The following is a 14121-nucleotide window of genomic DNA, read 5'->3' on the forward strand; positions in this document are numbered from 1 at the left end:
CGGCCACGCGTTGCAGTGGCAGAGTCAGGTTCTTTTCCCTCCCTCCCCCTTCCCCTTGCTCATTTACCTCAGTCACTCATCCTCCTCCCCCTTGGTCACTCACCCCCCCCCCCCTTCCCTCCCCTGTCCCCACTCCAACTCTCTCCCCTCACACTCACCTCTCCCCTCATTCTCCCTCCCTCACTGTCACCTCCCCCCGCCTACTGCCTACCCTGCAGATCAGAAAACTTTTGTCTTTCTATTTCTGTGGGACCCCCCACCCCAAAAAAACCCCCAATCCCAACCCTTTAAATCAAATAATAACCCCCCTCCTGCCCCCCCCCCAAGATCTGGGAAATTAAAATTGTTGGTGCTGCATGTGGTCTGTCCCTGGGCGTCTGTGCACGTTATGTAGCCAAATAAGGGAGTGCCTAACCAAATTTGCACTCCCAAATTTGTTTTGTGGTCTGGGGAGGGCTATTTCGGTGCATTCCCGAGATCATGCAAGTTTAGTGTATGTATTTGTGTGTGAACCTCCCCCTTCCCCCAAAAAACAACCATATGAGAAACGTTCTCTTAAACTAACCACCTCACACTCTCCTGCCCTCCCTCCCCCAGCCCTGCGAAAAACAGTAGCCCCCCCCTGCCCCCCCCCAGAGTTGCCGAATGAATGAAACCTGCCCCCCCTTGTAACCCCTCCCCAAGATGTTCGCAATAAATTCATTACCACCCCCCACCCTCCAGACCCCCCGAGACCTGATAAAAATGTCAGTCAGTGGAGCGGGCGTTCAGGAGCGTTCCAGGAGTGATGTATTGGCGTTGGTCCATCGGCTGCGAGCACTGAAACGGGTTCCGACGGCCCTTTGCCCTTATTGTGTCAGTGGGGTGGAGCAATGGCAGCGGTAGGTCCTCTGACAAAGTAAGGGCAAAGGGCCGCTGGCTGCCAGTCCTGAAAATGGCGCCAAGGGGCCCTCGCCCTTACTATGTCACATGGGCTACTGCCGCTATTGGTGTCCCCGAGTGGCATAGTAAGGGAAAGGGCTGTCGGCGCCATGTTGATTGCTGGCAGCCGACAGCCATAGTGCAGGAGATGTGTCCCGGACTGGTCCTGGCCCCTCGCTGGAGCCTCCCGGACTTCTGTCAGGTTTTGTGTGTGTTGTGAGGGCCTGGGAAATAAATAAATTTGGCATGTGTGTGGGGGGTGTGAGGAGGGTGTTGGGTGTATTTTATCTGTAAAGGAAATAGTTATCTTCCGGCAAAAAAAGTGTGCAAATGTGTTAAAATGGAAGTGAAACGTGGACCTGGACTGGCGAAATGATTAATGTAGCGTGTGTTAATGTAAGGTGTAACAGATGGCGCTTACGTCCAGCAGATATCGCTATTTTCTGGAAAAAAAACTTTAAACCTATTTTACCTGTCACAGGTGTGGGCCGCCATCAGGAATTTTGAGGCCCCATACAGCCAAAATGTCTGGGCCACAAGCATTCAGTGGATAAAGTATATGCAACAATGTTTATACCTATGTGTAAACTCCACCATAGGTGTAAAAAAATAAAAACAAGTCAACAAACTCAAATCACTTAGATAAATGCACAGTATCTGAGAAATCCAGTGGGTTCTATCCAATAAAGCAGTTCAGTGTGAGTACTGAATTGTGTCCATCTCGACTCATAGTGGAAATAACAGCAAATTCAGGTTTATGAAGCAATCAGTCTTCTTACTTTCTGATTTGCAAAATCTTTAATTAAGTCTTTGTAACTGAGTTGTCTGGCAAGCTCATGCTCAATAGAGAGAATTGCCAGGCCGTTTAGACGTTGTTCACTCTCTTTTCTGCTTCCGTTTTTGAGAGCCAGATTTGTGATGGTACATTCTTTGGGGTTATCAGAATTTACTAGAGACAAATAATGAACATTTGCTAGTAATCAAGGTCTATGATAAACTGCTTACTATGTATAAGGCCGTGTTCCAACTGTGTTCTATATAACAAAGAAAGTCTGTTGCAAAATCATTTTAGTAGCTGCTGCTTATAATAAAAAAATGCATTTAATCAAGAAAAGAGAAAAAAGTGCTTCTCGCACATAAAAAACTGTCTTACTATGCTTTGGGCCTTCCCGATCATACACATTATGTGCTTGATTACGGAAGCCGAAAATTCAATGTAAACCCTCCCTCATGTGGCCATTCATTCAGCGGTTGACTTGTTAGGCCTAGTTCACACTAATAAATAGATAATGCACCAGCCCCCCAGTAATAAATAGATAATACACCAGACGTCCCCCCAGTAATAAATAGATAATGCACCAGCTCCCCCCAGTAATAAATAGATAATGCACCAGACGTCCCCCCAGTAATAAATAGATAATACACCGGCAAAACAAACTTGTTACTTACTCTTTGCACTCCGGGGACTCCGCGGCTCCTCGGCCTCCAGCTAGCAAGCAGACAGCGACGGCCCGCGCGCTTTGCCGGCGCATACTGTCTGACGCGGCGGTGACATCACAGCCGCGTCAGACAGTGAACGCTGGCAGGACAGAGCGCGCGGACGAGTCTCTGTCTGCGGTGCTCTGTAAATCAATGCTATGTGTGTCTAAAAGACACGCATAGCATTGATTCTCTTCCTTCTCTGGGGCCCGCACCCAGGGCCGGCTCCAGGTTTCAGTAGGCCCCTGGGCGACAGACTGTCGGAGAGAGCCTCAGTGGGCCTCTTTGCCATGAACTAATACATCCCCCAAGCGCACCTGCCGCCTGGCGGCTGCGGGCCCCCATATCTGGCAGTAGATCCTGGGGCCCCATACTGCAGGCCCAAGAATACTGCCCTGATGGTGGCCCTGGGTGTGACATATCTGTAATGTAAGTACAGAAGAACCTTCCTGTATGCGAAATGAAGGTTGTGTCCAAATTTGAAAGCAATCGGTTCAGTGGTTTCTGAGATTAGCGATTTTGTCCAAACTATTTAACATTTTTATTTATATAGATGATCTAGAAAGAAATACGAGTGAGGTAATCAAATATGCAGATGATACAAAATTATTCAGAGTAGTTAAATCACAAGCAGATTGTGATAAACTGCAGGAAGACCTTGTGAGACTGGAAAATTGGGCATCCAAATGGCAGATGAAATTTAATGTGGTTAAGTGCAAGGTGAGGCATATAGGGAAAAATAACCCATGCTATATTTACACAATGTTAGGTTCCATATTAGGAGCTACCACCCAAGAAAGAGATCTAGGCGTCATAGTGGATAACACATTGAAATCATCGGTTCAGTGTGCTGCGGCAGTCAAAAAAGCAAACAGAATGTTGGGAATTATTAGAAAGGGAATGATGAATAAAACGGAAAATGTCATAATGCTTCTGTATCGCATCATGGAGAGACCGTACCTTGAATACTGTGTACAATTCTGGTTGCCGCATCTCAAAAAAGATAAATTTGTGATGGAGAAGGTACAGAGAAGGGCAACCAAAATGATAAAGGGGATGGAACAGTTCCCCTATGAGGAAAGACTAAAGAGGTTAGGACTTTTCAGTTTGGAGAAGAGACGGCTGAGAGGGGATATGATAGAGGTGTTTAAAATCATGAGAGGTCTAGAATGGGTAAATGTGAATCAGTTATTAGGGATGTGAATCGTTTTAGGACGATTAAAATTATCGTCCGATAATTTTAATATCGTCTTAAACCGTTATGGAACACAATACAATACAGATTCTAATGATTTATCGTTATAAATCGTTAGAATCGTGAGCCGGCACACTAAAACCCCTAAAACCCACCCCGACCCTTTAAATTAAATCCCCCACCCTCCCGACCCCCCCCCCCCCCAATAACTTAAATAACCTGCGGGTCCAGCGGCGGTCCGGAACGGCAGCAGTCCGGAACGGGCTCCTGCTCCTGAATCTTGTCGTCTTCAGCCGGCGCCATTTTCCAAAATGGCGCCGAAAAATGGCGGCGGCCATAGACGAAAAAGATTGGACGGCAGGAGGTCCTTCCGGACCCCCGCTGGACTTTTGGCAAGTCTCGTGGGGGTCAGGAGGCCCCCCACAAGCTGGCCAAAAGTTCCTGGAGGTCCAGCGGGGGTCAGGGAGCGATTTCCCGCCGCGAATCGTTTTCGTACGGAAAATGGCGCCGGCAGGAGATCGACTGCAGGAGGGTCGTTCAGCGAGGGTTCCGGCGCCTCGCTGAACGACCTCCTGCAGTCGATCTCCTGCCGGCGCCATTTTCCGTACGGAAAATGGCGCCGGCCATACGCATATGGCCGGCGCCATTTTCCGTACGAAAACGATTCGCGGCGGGAAATCGCTCCCTGACCCCCGCTGGACCTCCAGGAACTTTTGGCCAGCTTGTGGGGGGCCTCCTGACCCCCACGAGACTTGCCAAAAGTCCAGCGGGGGTCCGGAAGGACCTCCTGCCGTCCAATCTTTTTCGTCTATGGCCGCCGCCATTTTTCGGCGCCATTTTGGAAAATGGCGCCGGCTGAAGACGACAAGATTCAGGAGCAGGAGCCCGTTCCGGACCGCTGCCGTTCCGGACCGCCGCTGGACCCGCAGGTTATTTAAGTTATTTGGGGGGGGGTTCGGGAGGGTGGGGGATTTAATTTAAAGGGTCGGGGGTGGGTTTTAGGGGGTTTTAATGTGCCGGTTTTTCGATTTTTCGATTTTTAACGACCCGCAGGTTATTTAAGTTATTTGGGGGGGGTTCGGGAGGGTGGGGGATTTAATTTAAAGGGTCGGGGGTGGGTTTTAGGGGGTTTTAATGTGCCGGTTTTTCGATTTTTCGATTTTTAACGATTTTTCACGATATTTTACCCCCCCAAACGGCAACAATACGATTCCCTCCCCCTCCCAGCCGAAATCGATCGTTAAGACGATCGAGGACACGATTCACATCCCTATCAGTTATTTACTCTTTCGGATAATAGAAAGACTAGGGGGCACTCCATGAAGTTAGCATGTGGCACATTTAAAATTAAACAGAGAAAGTTCTTTTTCACTCAACGCACAATTAAACTCTGGACTTTGTTGCCAGGGGACGTGGTTAGTGCAGTTAGTGTAGCTGGGTTTAAAAAAGGATTGGATAAGTTCTTGGAGGAGAAGTCCATTACCTGCTATTAATTAAGTTGTTTTAGAAAATAGACACTGCTATTACTAGCAACGGTAACATGGAATAGACTTAGTTTTTGGGAACTTGCCAGGTTCTTATGGCCTGGATTGGCCACTGTTGGAGATAGGATGCTGAGCTTGATGGACCCTTGGTCTGACCCAGTATGGCATGTTCTTATGTTCTTAAGTAAAACTTTCTGAATTCACAGTCATTTGTATTTCTGACCCAATGTTACTCCAGGCATGTGGTCAAAAAGAAGGGCACGAGTCTGAACAGGTAACTGTATCTTGGTCACTCAGAAAATATAAGCAATAGTTGCGTGCCAAAAGCTCTGGACTTTGGGGCAACCCCAAAACTTGTGACCCAGTGTGCCTGATGAGAGAGTACATTTCTCGCATATAGATGAGGGGGTGAGATTGAGGCGGTGTGCTCGAATCTGGGAGTAGTAGTAGTGCATGAGAAATTTATATTGAATTTCACGAAGATCCTGACCACTCACAATCGTTGGAATACGCTTAAAGCAGAGAGCATACTGCGCTGCTGTCATATCCAGGGAGAGCACACTCTGCCACTGTGATAAAAGCCCCTCAAAAGTTAGGGTAGGCTTCAGCTGTAGCAGAAGCTTATAGTAGAAAGAAATAGAGTGTTGGGCGGGGTCTTCCATATCTAGTATGTCAGAGAGAGATTCTCGCTGAACACTGTTCCAATCTCGGACCTGGAGGGCTCGGATATAACTCCGGATTTGTAAGTAAGCAAACATATGCGTTTCAGGTATGGCAAATTCCTCATGGAGGGCAGAGAAGGTCTTAATGCTCCCTTCCTCATAGAAAAATTGTCCCACCCATTTGAGCCCACATGCGGCCCAATGGGAAAACTTGCTCCTAACGAGCCCAGGGATAAAGTTGGGGTTGCCACACACAGGAAGAAATTGGGATAACGTGCAATCTAAACTGAGGGCCTTGCACAGATATCACCATGCGTGAAGGAGGGGAAAATATAGCAAGCTCTTTTTTAAAACAGTTGGGGCCATGGAGTCGCATGTAAAAAATAGCGAAGGGAGAAACCGGGGTGCCATAGCCACTGTTCAAAAACCATAAGTGTGAAAAATGACGTTAGCAGCATCCAGTCCATGACATGGTACAAGCCACATGCTAGGTTATATAATTTCAAGTCTGCGAGCCCTAGTCAGCCACAGTTTTTCGACCGCCATAAGACTGACCACGATAGCCGAGGTCGCTTACTCTTCCAAAGAAAACAATGCAGTAAACGATCAACGCTTGCCAATTCCCAATTGGTGTAAGTACAGGGAAGAGTCTGAAACAAATAAAGCCACTTGGGCAAAAGAATCATTTGCACTAAATGGACTCAGCCTGAAAGCGAGAGCGGAAAATCCAGCCAGAGATCAAGAGTCCGTTGGGTCGCACAGTAGAGGCAGGTGAAGTTAACCTTGCCAAGTTGGCGTAGTTCCAGGGTTAATGTGATACCCAGGTATATAAAAGATTCCGAAACCCATTTCATCGGGAAGTCACCCACCCACTTATGTCACACAGCGGGGTCTACCGGTAGAGCTTCACACTTGCTTGAAGCAAGTACCCACACTCTCATCTATGGGAATGCCCGCAATGCCCCGGTTTGCTCGAAGTCAATACAAAAAGGGCTCCAGAGCTAAAATAAAGAGCAACAGTGACAATGGGCATCCTTGACAAGTACCCCTTACAAGCTCAAACTCTCTGATTGACAGCCGTTTGACATAGACTAAGGGTCTGTGATAGAGGGCTTGAATTGCCCTTGCGAAAAAGTCAGAAATGCCAAAAGCTTCGAGCGTCTGGAACATAAAGTTCCATTCCAAGCAGTCAAAAGCCTTTTCCACGTCCAGACTTAGGAGCAGCGAAGGCATGCGGTTGCTTTGACTGTGAGTCAGGGAGACCAATATTTTCCGAATGTTAGTAACGGTATTGCTACTAATAAGAGTACTGATTCAGAGCGTAGATATTACAGAGCACCAGCAAATTTCCTCCCAAGTTTCCCTCCACTAACACATAGTGACCTTCTGGATCAGCAATTGTGCACATATCCTGAAAGGGAACAGATTTCCCTATTAAGATTGCTACCCCCACTTTCCCAGACGTGGCATGTGCAGCAAAAATCTTACCCACCCATTGACGACGCAACTTCTGATGTTCAGCTTGAGACAAAGGTCTCTCCTGAAGCATCGCAATATGTGCATGCCAGCGTTGTAGAGCTTGTAACACTTTAAAGTGTTTAGTGACACATCCTAGACCACATACATTCCAAGTGACACAACGTATGGGAGGGGTCATCGGGCTATAGGCAGGAGGGTAGTAGCTGATAAAACACCATTGCACTGAAACGCTCCTCATCTCACTTTCAGACTACATATTAAAAGCCCTAGACAAGGGCCAATCATATATCCTTGCCTTATTGGATGTTTCTTCCGCATTTGATACTGTTAACCACAACATTTTATTAAAATGCCTCCAAGAAATCGGCATCTCTGGCACCCCTCTCCACTGGTTTCAATCATACCTCGACAATAGACAATCCAGAGTAAAAATTGGGAACTGTCAATCAAAACCATATAACCTGACACAAGGCATCCCCAAGATGCCTCACTTTCCTCCACTCTATTCAATATATACCTCCTTCCCCTTTGCCACATTTTATCAGAACTTGGTCTTCCGTACTTCGTATATGCGGATGATGTACAGATCCTCATACCCATCTCTGCCACACTGTCCAATGCCATGACAACCTGGGACTCGGCCCTTGCCTCAATCAGCTCCCTCCTTTCTGACAACTACCTTGCCCTCAACACCGCTAAAACTGAGCTCTTAGTCATCTCACCCTGAAATATCAACTTCAACCTATCATTACCCAACACACCACCATCTCCCATCACCTTCGCCCCCCATGTCCGTAGCCTCGGCATCACCCTAAACAATCAATTTAATTTTAAAAAGTTCATCAATGCTACTCTAAAAGACTGTTTCTTCAAACTTCATACTCTAAAAAAACTCAAACCCCTACTACATCTCAACGACTTCCGCACTATTCTCCAAGCCACCATTCTGTCCAAACTTGACTATTGCAACGCCATCTTACTAGGCCTCCCCAAAAACGCTATTCAACCCCTTCAGATGCTTCAAAATGCGGCTGCCCGGATCCTCACTAATGCCCACTGAAATGACCATATCACTCCTGTACTCAAACACCTACACTGGCTGCCAATCATTTCCCGGATATTATACAAGTCCCTCACCATCATCCATAAATCTCTACACTTCAAAAATATGCACTGGTTCAACGAGCACCTCCAATTTCGTACCTCTAGCAGACCCACCAGAAACCAACATCTGGCAACCTTGCACACACCCTATCACAAACTCACAACATTTAAGTCCACCTCAGACCGTGCTCTCCTCTCCATAGCAAGACCCACACTTTGGAACACTGGATGGCCAGCGCCATCTTTAAAAATGGCGCCGGCCATCCAGTGCTCCTACCATGTGACAGGGGCCGGCCAATGGCATGGTTACCCTGTCACATGGTAAGGGCAAAGGGCCATCGGCGCCATTTTTATTAGTGGCAGCCGACGGCCCGAGAGCGGGAGATCGCTCGGCCGACAGCCCGAGTGCGAGAGAACGCTCCCGGGACCCCCGCTGGACCACCAGGTAATTTTAAAACATTTTGGGGGGGGGGGGTCGGGAGGGTGGTGGAGGCTAAAGGAGTGGTTTTAAAGGGTCGGGGTGGGTTTTTTGTTTATCAGATCGGGCGCAGCCGATAAAAAAAAAAAACGATTGGGCCGGCAAAAAAAAATGCACGATTTGAACCGGAACCGAACCGATTCCGGTTCTGATTCACATCTCTAATAAAAAGTTAACTATTTGGTGAGCCTCTACAGAGGTGCTCTCTCTCTCTCTCTCTAAAATGCAATAAAAGCCCGTCTGGTCAGTAACACAGCAGGTGATAAATTTAACTTGCATTGCCAAAATATAGCTATGCGGTACCAGGAAAATTAGCCTAACCATGCCCCCTTTTTTTTTTTTTTATTGTGGATGCTATTTTTTGCTATATTTATCGCAAAATGATGAATCTAGGTCTTTATTTATTAGTCATGCAGGTTTTCAGTTTTTTTAATAGTCTTGTATTTTCTTATACAATCTTTTTCTAACCTCCCCCCCCCCCCCCCACCCAGCCTATCACTCTCCCTTCCCTATCCTCTCTTCGTCTCACACTTCATTTCTCTCTTGATTCTTTATTCTCTTCTTACCCAGGCTTCCTTTATTCCTTTTTCTCCCAGTCTGCCTCTGTTTCCTCCCTCAGCCTGGGTATTTTGGAGGACCCTACAAGGCTCTCTGCAGAATCTGCACCCTACCAGAACCAATCCTTCCTCCTGTGTTGCCTGAAGAAGAACCACTCGTACTATCAGTAAAGTACTTTTCAGGAAGAATGCCAGAAATGCAATCTAACTAAAGATGAAGACTGAATATTAGTCACATACCATGGAAATCAATGGTGATGAGTGCCCCTAGAGTAATGCGTTCCATTTTGGTTAGTTTGCCTCTCACCAAGTCGACAATATCTTCAATTTGTTGACTGCTTTTTTGCAAATAGACTTGTAGTTCTCCTTTCTGAATAATGGCCTAAAAAAAAGATAAGGCAGATGGATATATCAAATAATGCAGCAGCTTGCATCAAGGCATGAAAACCCAACTAATTTCATGCCTCTTTTCCATTCGCTTTATTGTAGCTCAAGTGATGGGATTTCATAAATAAAAAGTTATTTATTAATCAGTCCTGACAACCTATAGCAAAGTAAGTCTATAACAGATCTCTTATGTAGTGCTTTCAATATAGATAGGAGGAAATCTTTTTAGATACAATCATTAAATATTTCAACATGTCTGTTGAACAAAATAAGGCAAGGTATGCTATTTTTAAACTTGCACTGAAGGAACAGGATTACAATGAATTAATCAGGGGATCAGATTTTTAGTGCACATTCAATAAAATTGATTCTTATTTTATAGTCTGAGGCAATGAAAAAAGTGAAATTTTTTTTTTTAAAACCCCATTAACTTTTTAAAGAGAAAGAATGCAATCACAGTGAAGCCAGCCAATTGAGACTAAAGAGAGATGGGTACACCTCATCTCTGTGGAAAGATAGTTTTATTACCGAGCTCTTACATGTATAATAATGACATAAAAATATAGTCAGTCCAGAAAAGCTTGAACTTGGATTAGTGTTATTAGCTAATTCCCCAGACAAACTACATAACTAAATGCAAGCTATAAGAAATACCTATCACTGCCATGAGCCATTGTTTAGAGAGCCTTGATAATAGTAACACCTACCTGGGATGAATATGTCATTTACTCACAGGTCTTAATTAGAATGTTTAATTCCTGCTTCCTTTCACAACTAAGAGGCTAGCAGCAGTAATTACATACTTAGCATAGTAACATCTCTTGAATATTGCTTAAAGCATACTACCGCTGCCATGACTAAACCACACTGTGATACCAGGGAAGGAAGGAAGGGAAGAAGCTAAAGATCATAGTTTTTTCAGCTGCTTGGTTTTATAATAGGAGATTTATCTCAGCTACCAATATTTTTGAATTGTTGTTTCTCCATAAAGGCAATAGAACTCTGTTTCAGCAAAAGAGACTTTAGGCCAGTCCTGTTTCTTTTGGGGGATTTTTAATACCACTCTTCTCTTTGATACTGTGGCAAACGTTTGACTCTGTGGTTACTCGGAGAGTTGATTTTAAATGGAAGAAGCCCTACTGCATGTACTGGAATGCAATGTGATGCAATCTCAAACCACAAAAATGGAGAGAAGTTGGCCTCCAGTTGGCCTTCACATTTTCTTTTACCTCACAGTCAACTAAAATATAGGAATTTATTATTTTATTCCTAGGGGGGTTGATTTTCAAACAGCTGCGTTGAAATGTTGGTATAAACTTGCCTAAGTTATACCAATTTTCAAAGCAGACATACATATGTAAGTCTGCCTTGCCAAATATGCCACCAAAAACACACTGCATGAGTTACACCTGCTATATGGCATGCATAAAGTTTTCCTGAAAATGTATGTGCGTACTGATGGATTGCTATAAAGAATGCATTTAAGTCCAAGCTCCTTCCTAACTTTGGGCTGGATTCATCATTCTTCACAGAATGATGAATCCCGCGAAAAAGGGGGCGGGGCGAAGGGGGATGGGCCTGCGAAAGGCCGCAGCCGTTCGCACCGCAGTGGTGCGATTTCACTGGTTGCGGTGAGGCTGGCTGCAGCCTTTCGCGCACATAGTGCCACAGTAAAAGGTGGTGCTATTTGCCATGCTACTACCGGCAATAATGTTCCTCACATTTTAAAATGGTTCTTAATGAGGAGGTATTAGAACAGAGTGATTAAGAGGTGTGTGGGAATATGAGACGAGTCAGTAAATGTGGAGATATAGGGGCATAAGGATATGCTATCGAATGGCTCTCCTGGGATTGTTAAAAGTTTGCACTTTAGGTTTGTAAGGTGGGATGGGGTTTGTATGAGGTATGAGTGTGAAAGAGTGTATGTGGGGTATGTTTTAGGATAATGCTTTTGAGTATTTCTGGCATGTCCATGATACAAAGATGTATAGGAATTGATTGAAAATTGATTGTATGAATTTTTGTAATTTGCACATGTGTTTATGAGATTGTATAAATTAATAAAAATGAAAAAATATAAAATGCCGTTATGTAATGTTATGTAAAATTGAGGTTTAGTAAAAAATTTCACTACACTGGCTCCCAACAAAATACAGGATAGAGTGTAAAATACTATCCATAAATCACAAAATAATATATGAAAAACAAACAAATTGGCTAAGTGTATCCATAAAACTCCACTCACCAAACCAAAATCTCCATTCAGCTAACAAAGGTCTATTAAAAATTCCACCTGCTTGTCACAAACGTACCTCAACTCGGAAGAGAGTGATATCCCTAGGAAGCCCCGAACTATGGAACTCCCTCCCAACCAAACTGAGAACACAACAAAATTGAAAAACCTTAAAAAAAAACTAAAAACTTGGATGTTCATCAAAGCCTACCAAAACACCCTATGAATCTATGCTACAACTTCCCTCCCTATCAGCCCATATAAACATGCAGATCCAATCCAAAACACGCAATTTAATCTGTACAATTTACAAACAAACTATGTTTATAATGACTAAGATAACTATGTTAACAAGCGTATGAATTTTTGAACACTCTGTTAAACATCGAAACTTTGTAAACCATTGTGATGGCGAAACCGAATGATGGTATATAAAACTCAATAAATAAATAAATACATAATAAGTATTAATATTGCACATTATATTTGGAAAATAAGATTTATGTTATAAGGATTGTCAGGGATTAGGGAATCCAAATTCTCTCTGTATTTTAGTACCATATCAGGTTGCCTAAATTTATATGCAAACATTTCCCAGCATATCCGGCAGGCAATTTTATAAAAGGCTGCGCTAGGTATAAAACTTTTTTTACATGCTGAAGACCCTTTGAAAGTTACCCCATCAAGAGGCAATTTTCAAAACAATTAAAACTCCCCTCCCCCCTCGCAGATTGCACCAGTACTCAAAGGGTTATGTTTTTCCTTCCCAACTTTGCACATTTAGAAATCCTGCAGTCAGAACTCTTCCGCTCAGTGCAGGTAAACGTACATGTGCTGTGGACCAACACATGTATTTCTGTCCATGGGGAACATAGCCAGTTTTCAGATAGCTGATGTATTTGGATAGCCATATGCATGTGGAAATGGCTGCTGAAGATTGTTCTCCCCATAACTGGCAAAGGCAGCCAGGTCCCCCACTATTCCAGCTGTGAGATTAGTTAAATAATTTTCTTGTGCAACAAACTGTGAGAGACATTTCCTTCTTTTGTTTTAGAAATGTATCTAATGTCAAATATGAGATGCTCTTTAGCCCATATTTTGTATTAGATTTCAAAAATGTATTTAATTTGGCATTTATAATATGCTTTTTCAGGGAGCTGCATGATCAAAGCGGATAATAGAGATGATTTAATTACCTGAACACATGCAGGTAAAGAAAACAGACCTCCTACGCAATCCTTAGAAAAAAGGACATACAATGATGTCACATATCTTGCCTGCCTTCAGCATAAGACTACAGAAATAACAGTATTTCACCCATTCTTACTATTGTGCATGTTTATGGCATGTTTACAGTTCAAAGAAAGCAATGTAACTAGGAGGCCGATATACTAACTTGTGAACAGGATCACAAACGCTATAGTGGGTCCAAAAATGTCAAATAGCACGAATGCAACAGGACATGTGCTATTTTTTGAAAAATATTCCATTCATGACATTTATGGAAAATAGCCTAATGAACTAAAACAAAATGTAAATGAGCTCATATTTATCAGTTGCTACATTACATACGGAAAATTGTGCAAAGCTGCAATTTTCTGCAAAACTTAATTATACCTCAGGGAGCTGTAGCTAAGTTTTTTTTGGTGAAAACGTTCACAATCTCCTGCAGGTTTTTTCATAAGAAAACTGTCATGCATTTCATTTACATATTATTTAAATATGCTGGCACCATGAGAAAAACCTTGCAGGGTGCCAGCTCATTTCTGTGAGGGAACTTGCAGCTTGCTACATCACCCTCTTAGAATGAAAAGTAAAACACTGCAATTTCAATAGGCTAAACCAAAGTGAGAATATATATAACATACATTATCTCTGACATCATTTGTAAAAAGTCTCCTTCACTATTGGTTGGATTGTGTAAATATTAGGCTAGGCTTATCTATTTACGCAAGCATTAAACTGATTTGAATTATATTGGTTGGATCTGTATCTTACTCTGCATCAGGTTTTTTTTTAATACTGGAAGATTTCAAGATTTTTATAGCACATTTTAATTTCTCATTGTCAGATTATACTTGCACAGGCCAACTTTCAAACCTACCCGCATGCATAAGTGGACACACGCAGAGATTAATGCTA

General features: G+C 43.6%; 1 pseudogene; it reads right to left on the reverse strand.

Moving 5' to 3' along the window:
• Positions 1-14121, reverse strand: part of LOC115089436 — a 1328227-nt pseudogene that overhangs the window by 788539 nt on the left and 525567 nt on the right.

Source organism: Rhinatrema bivittatum, chromosome 4 (genome assembly GCF_901001135.1).
Source record: "Rhinatrema bivittatum chromosome 4, aRhiBiv1.1, whole genome shotgun sequence".
NCBI lineage: Eukaryota > Metazoa > Chordata > Amphibia > Gymnophiona > Rhinatrematidae > Rhinatrema > Rhinatrema bivittatum.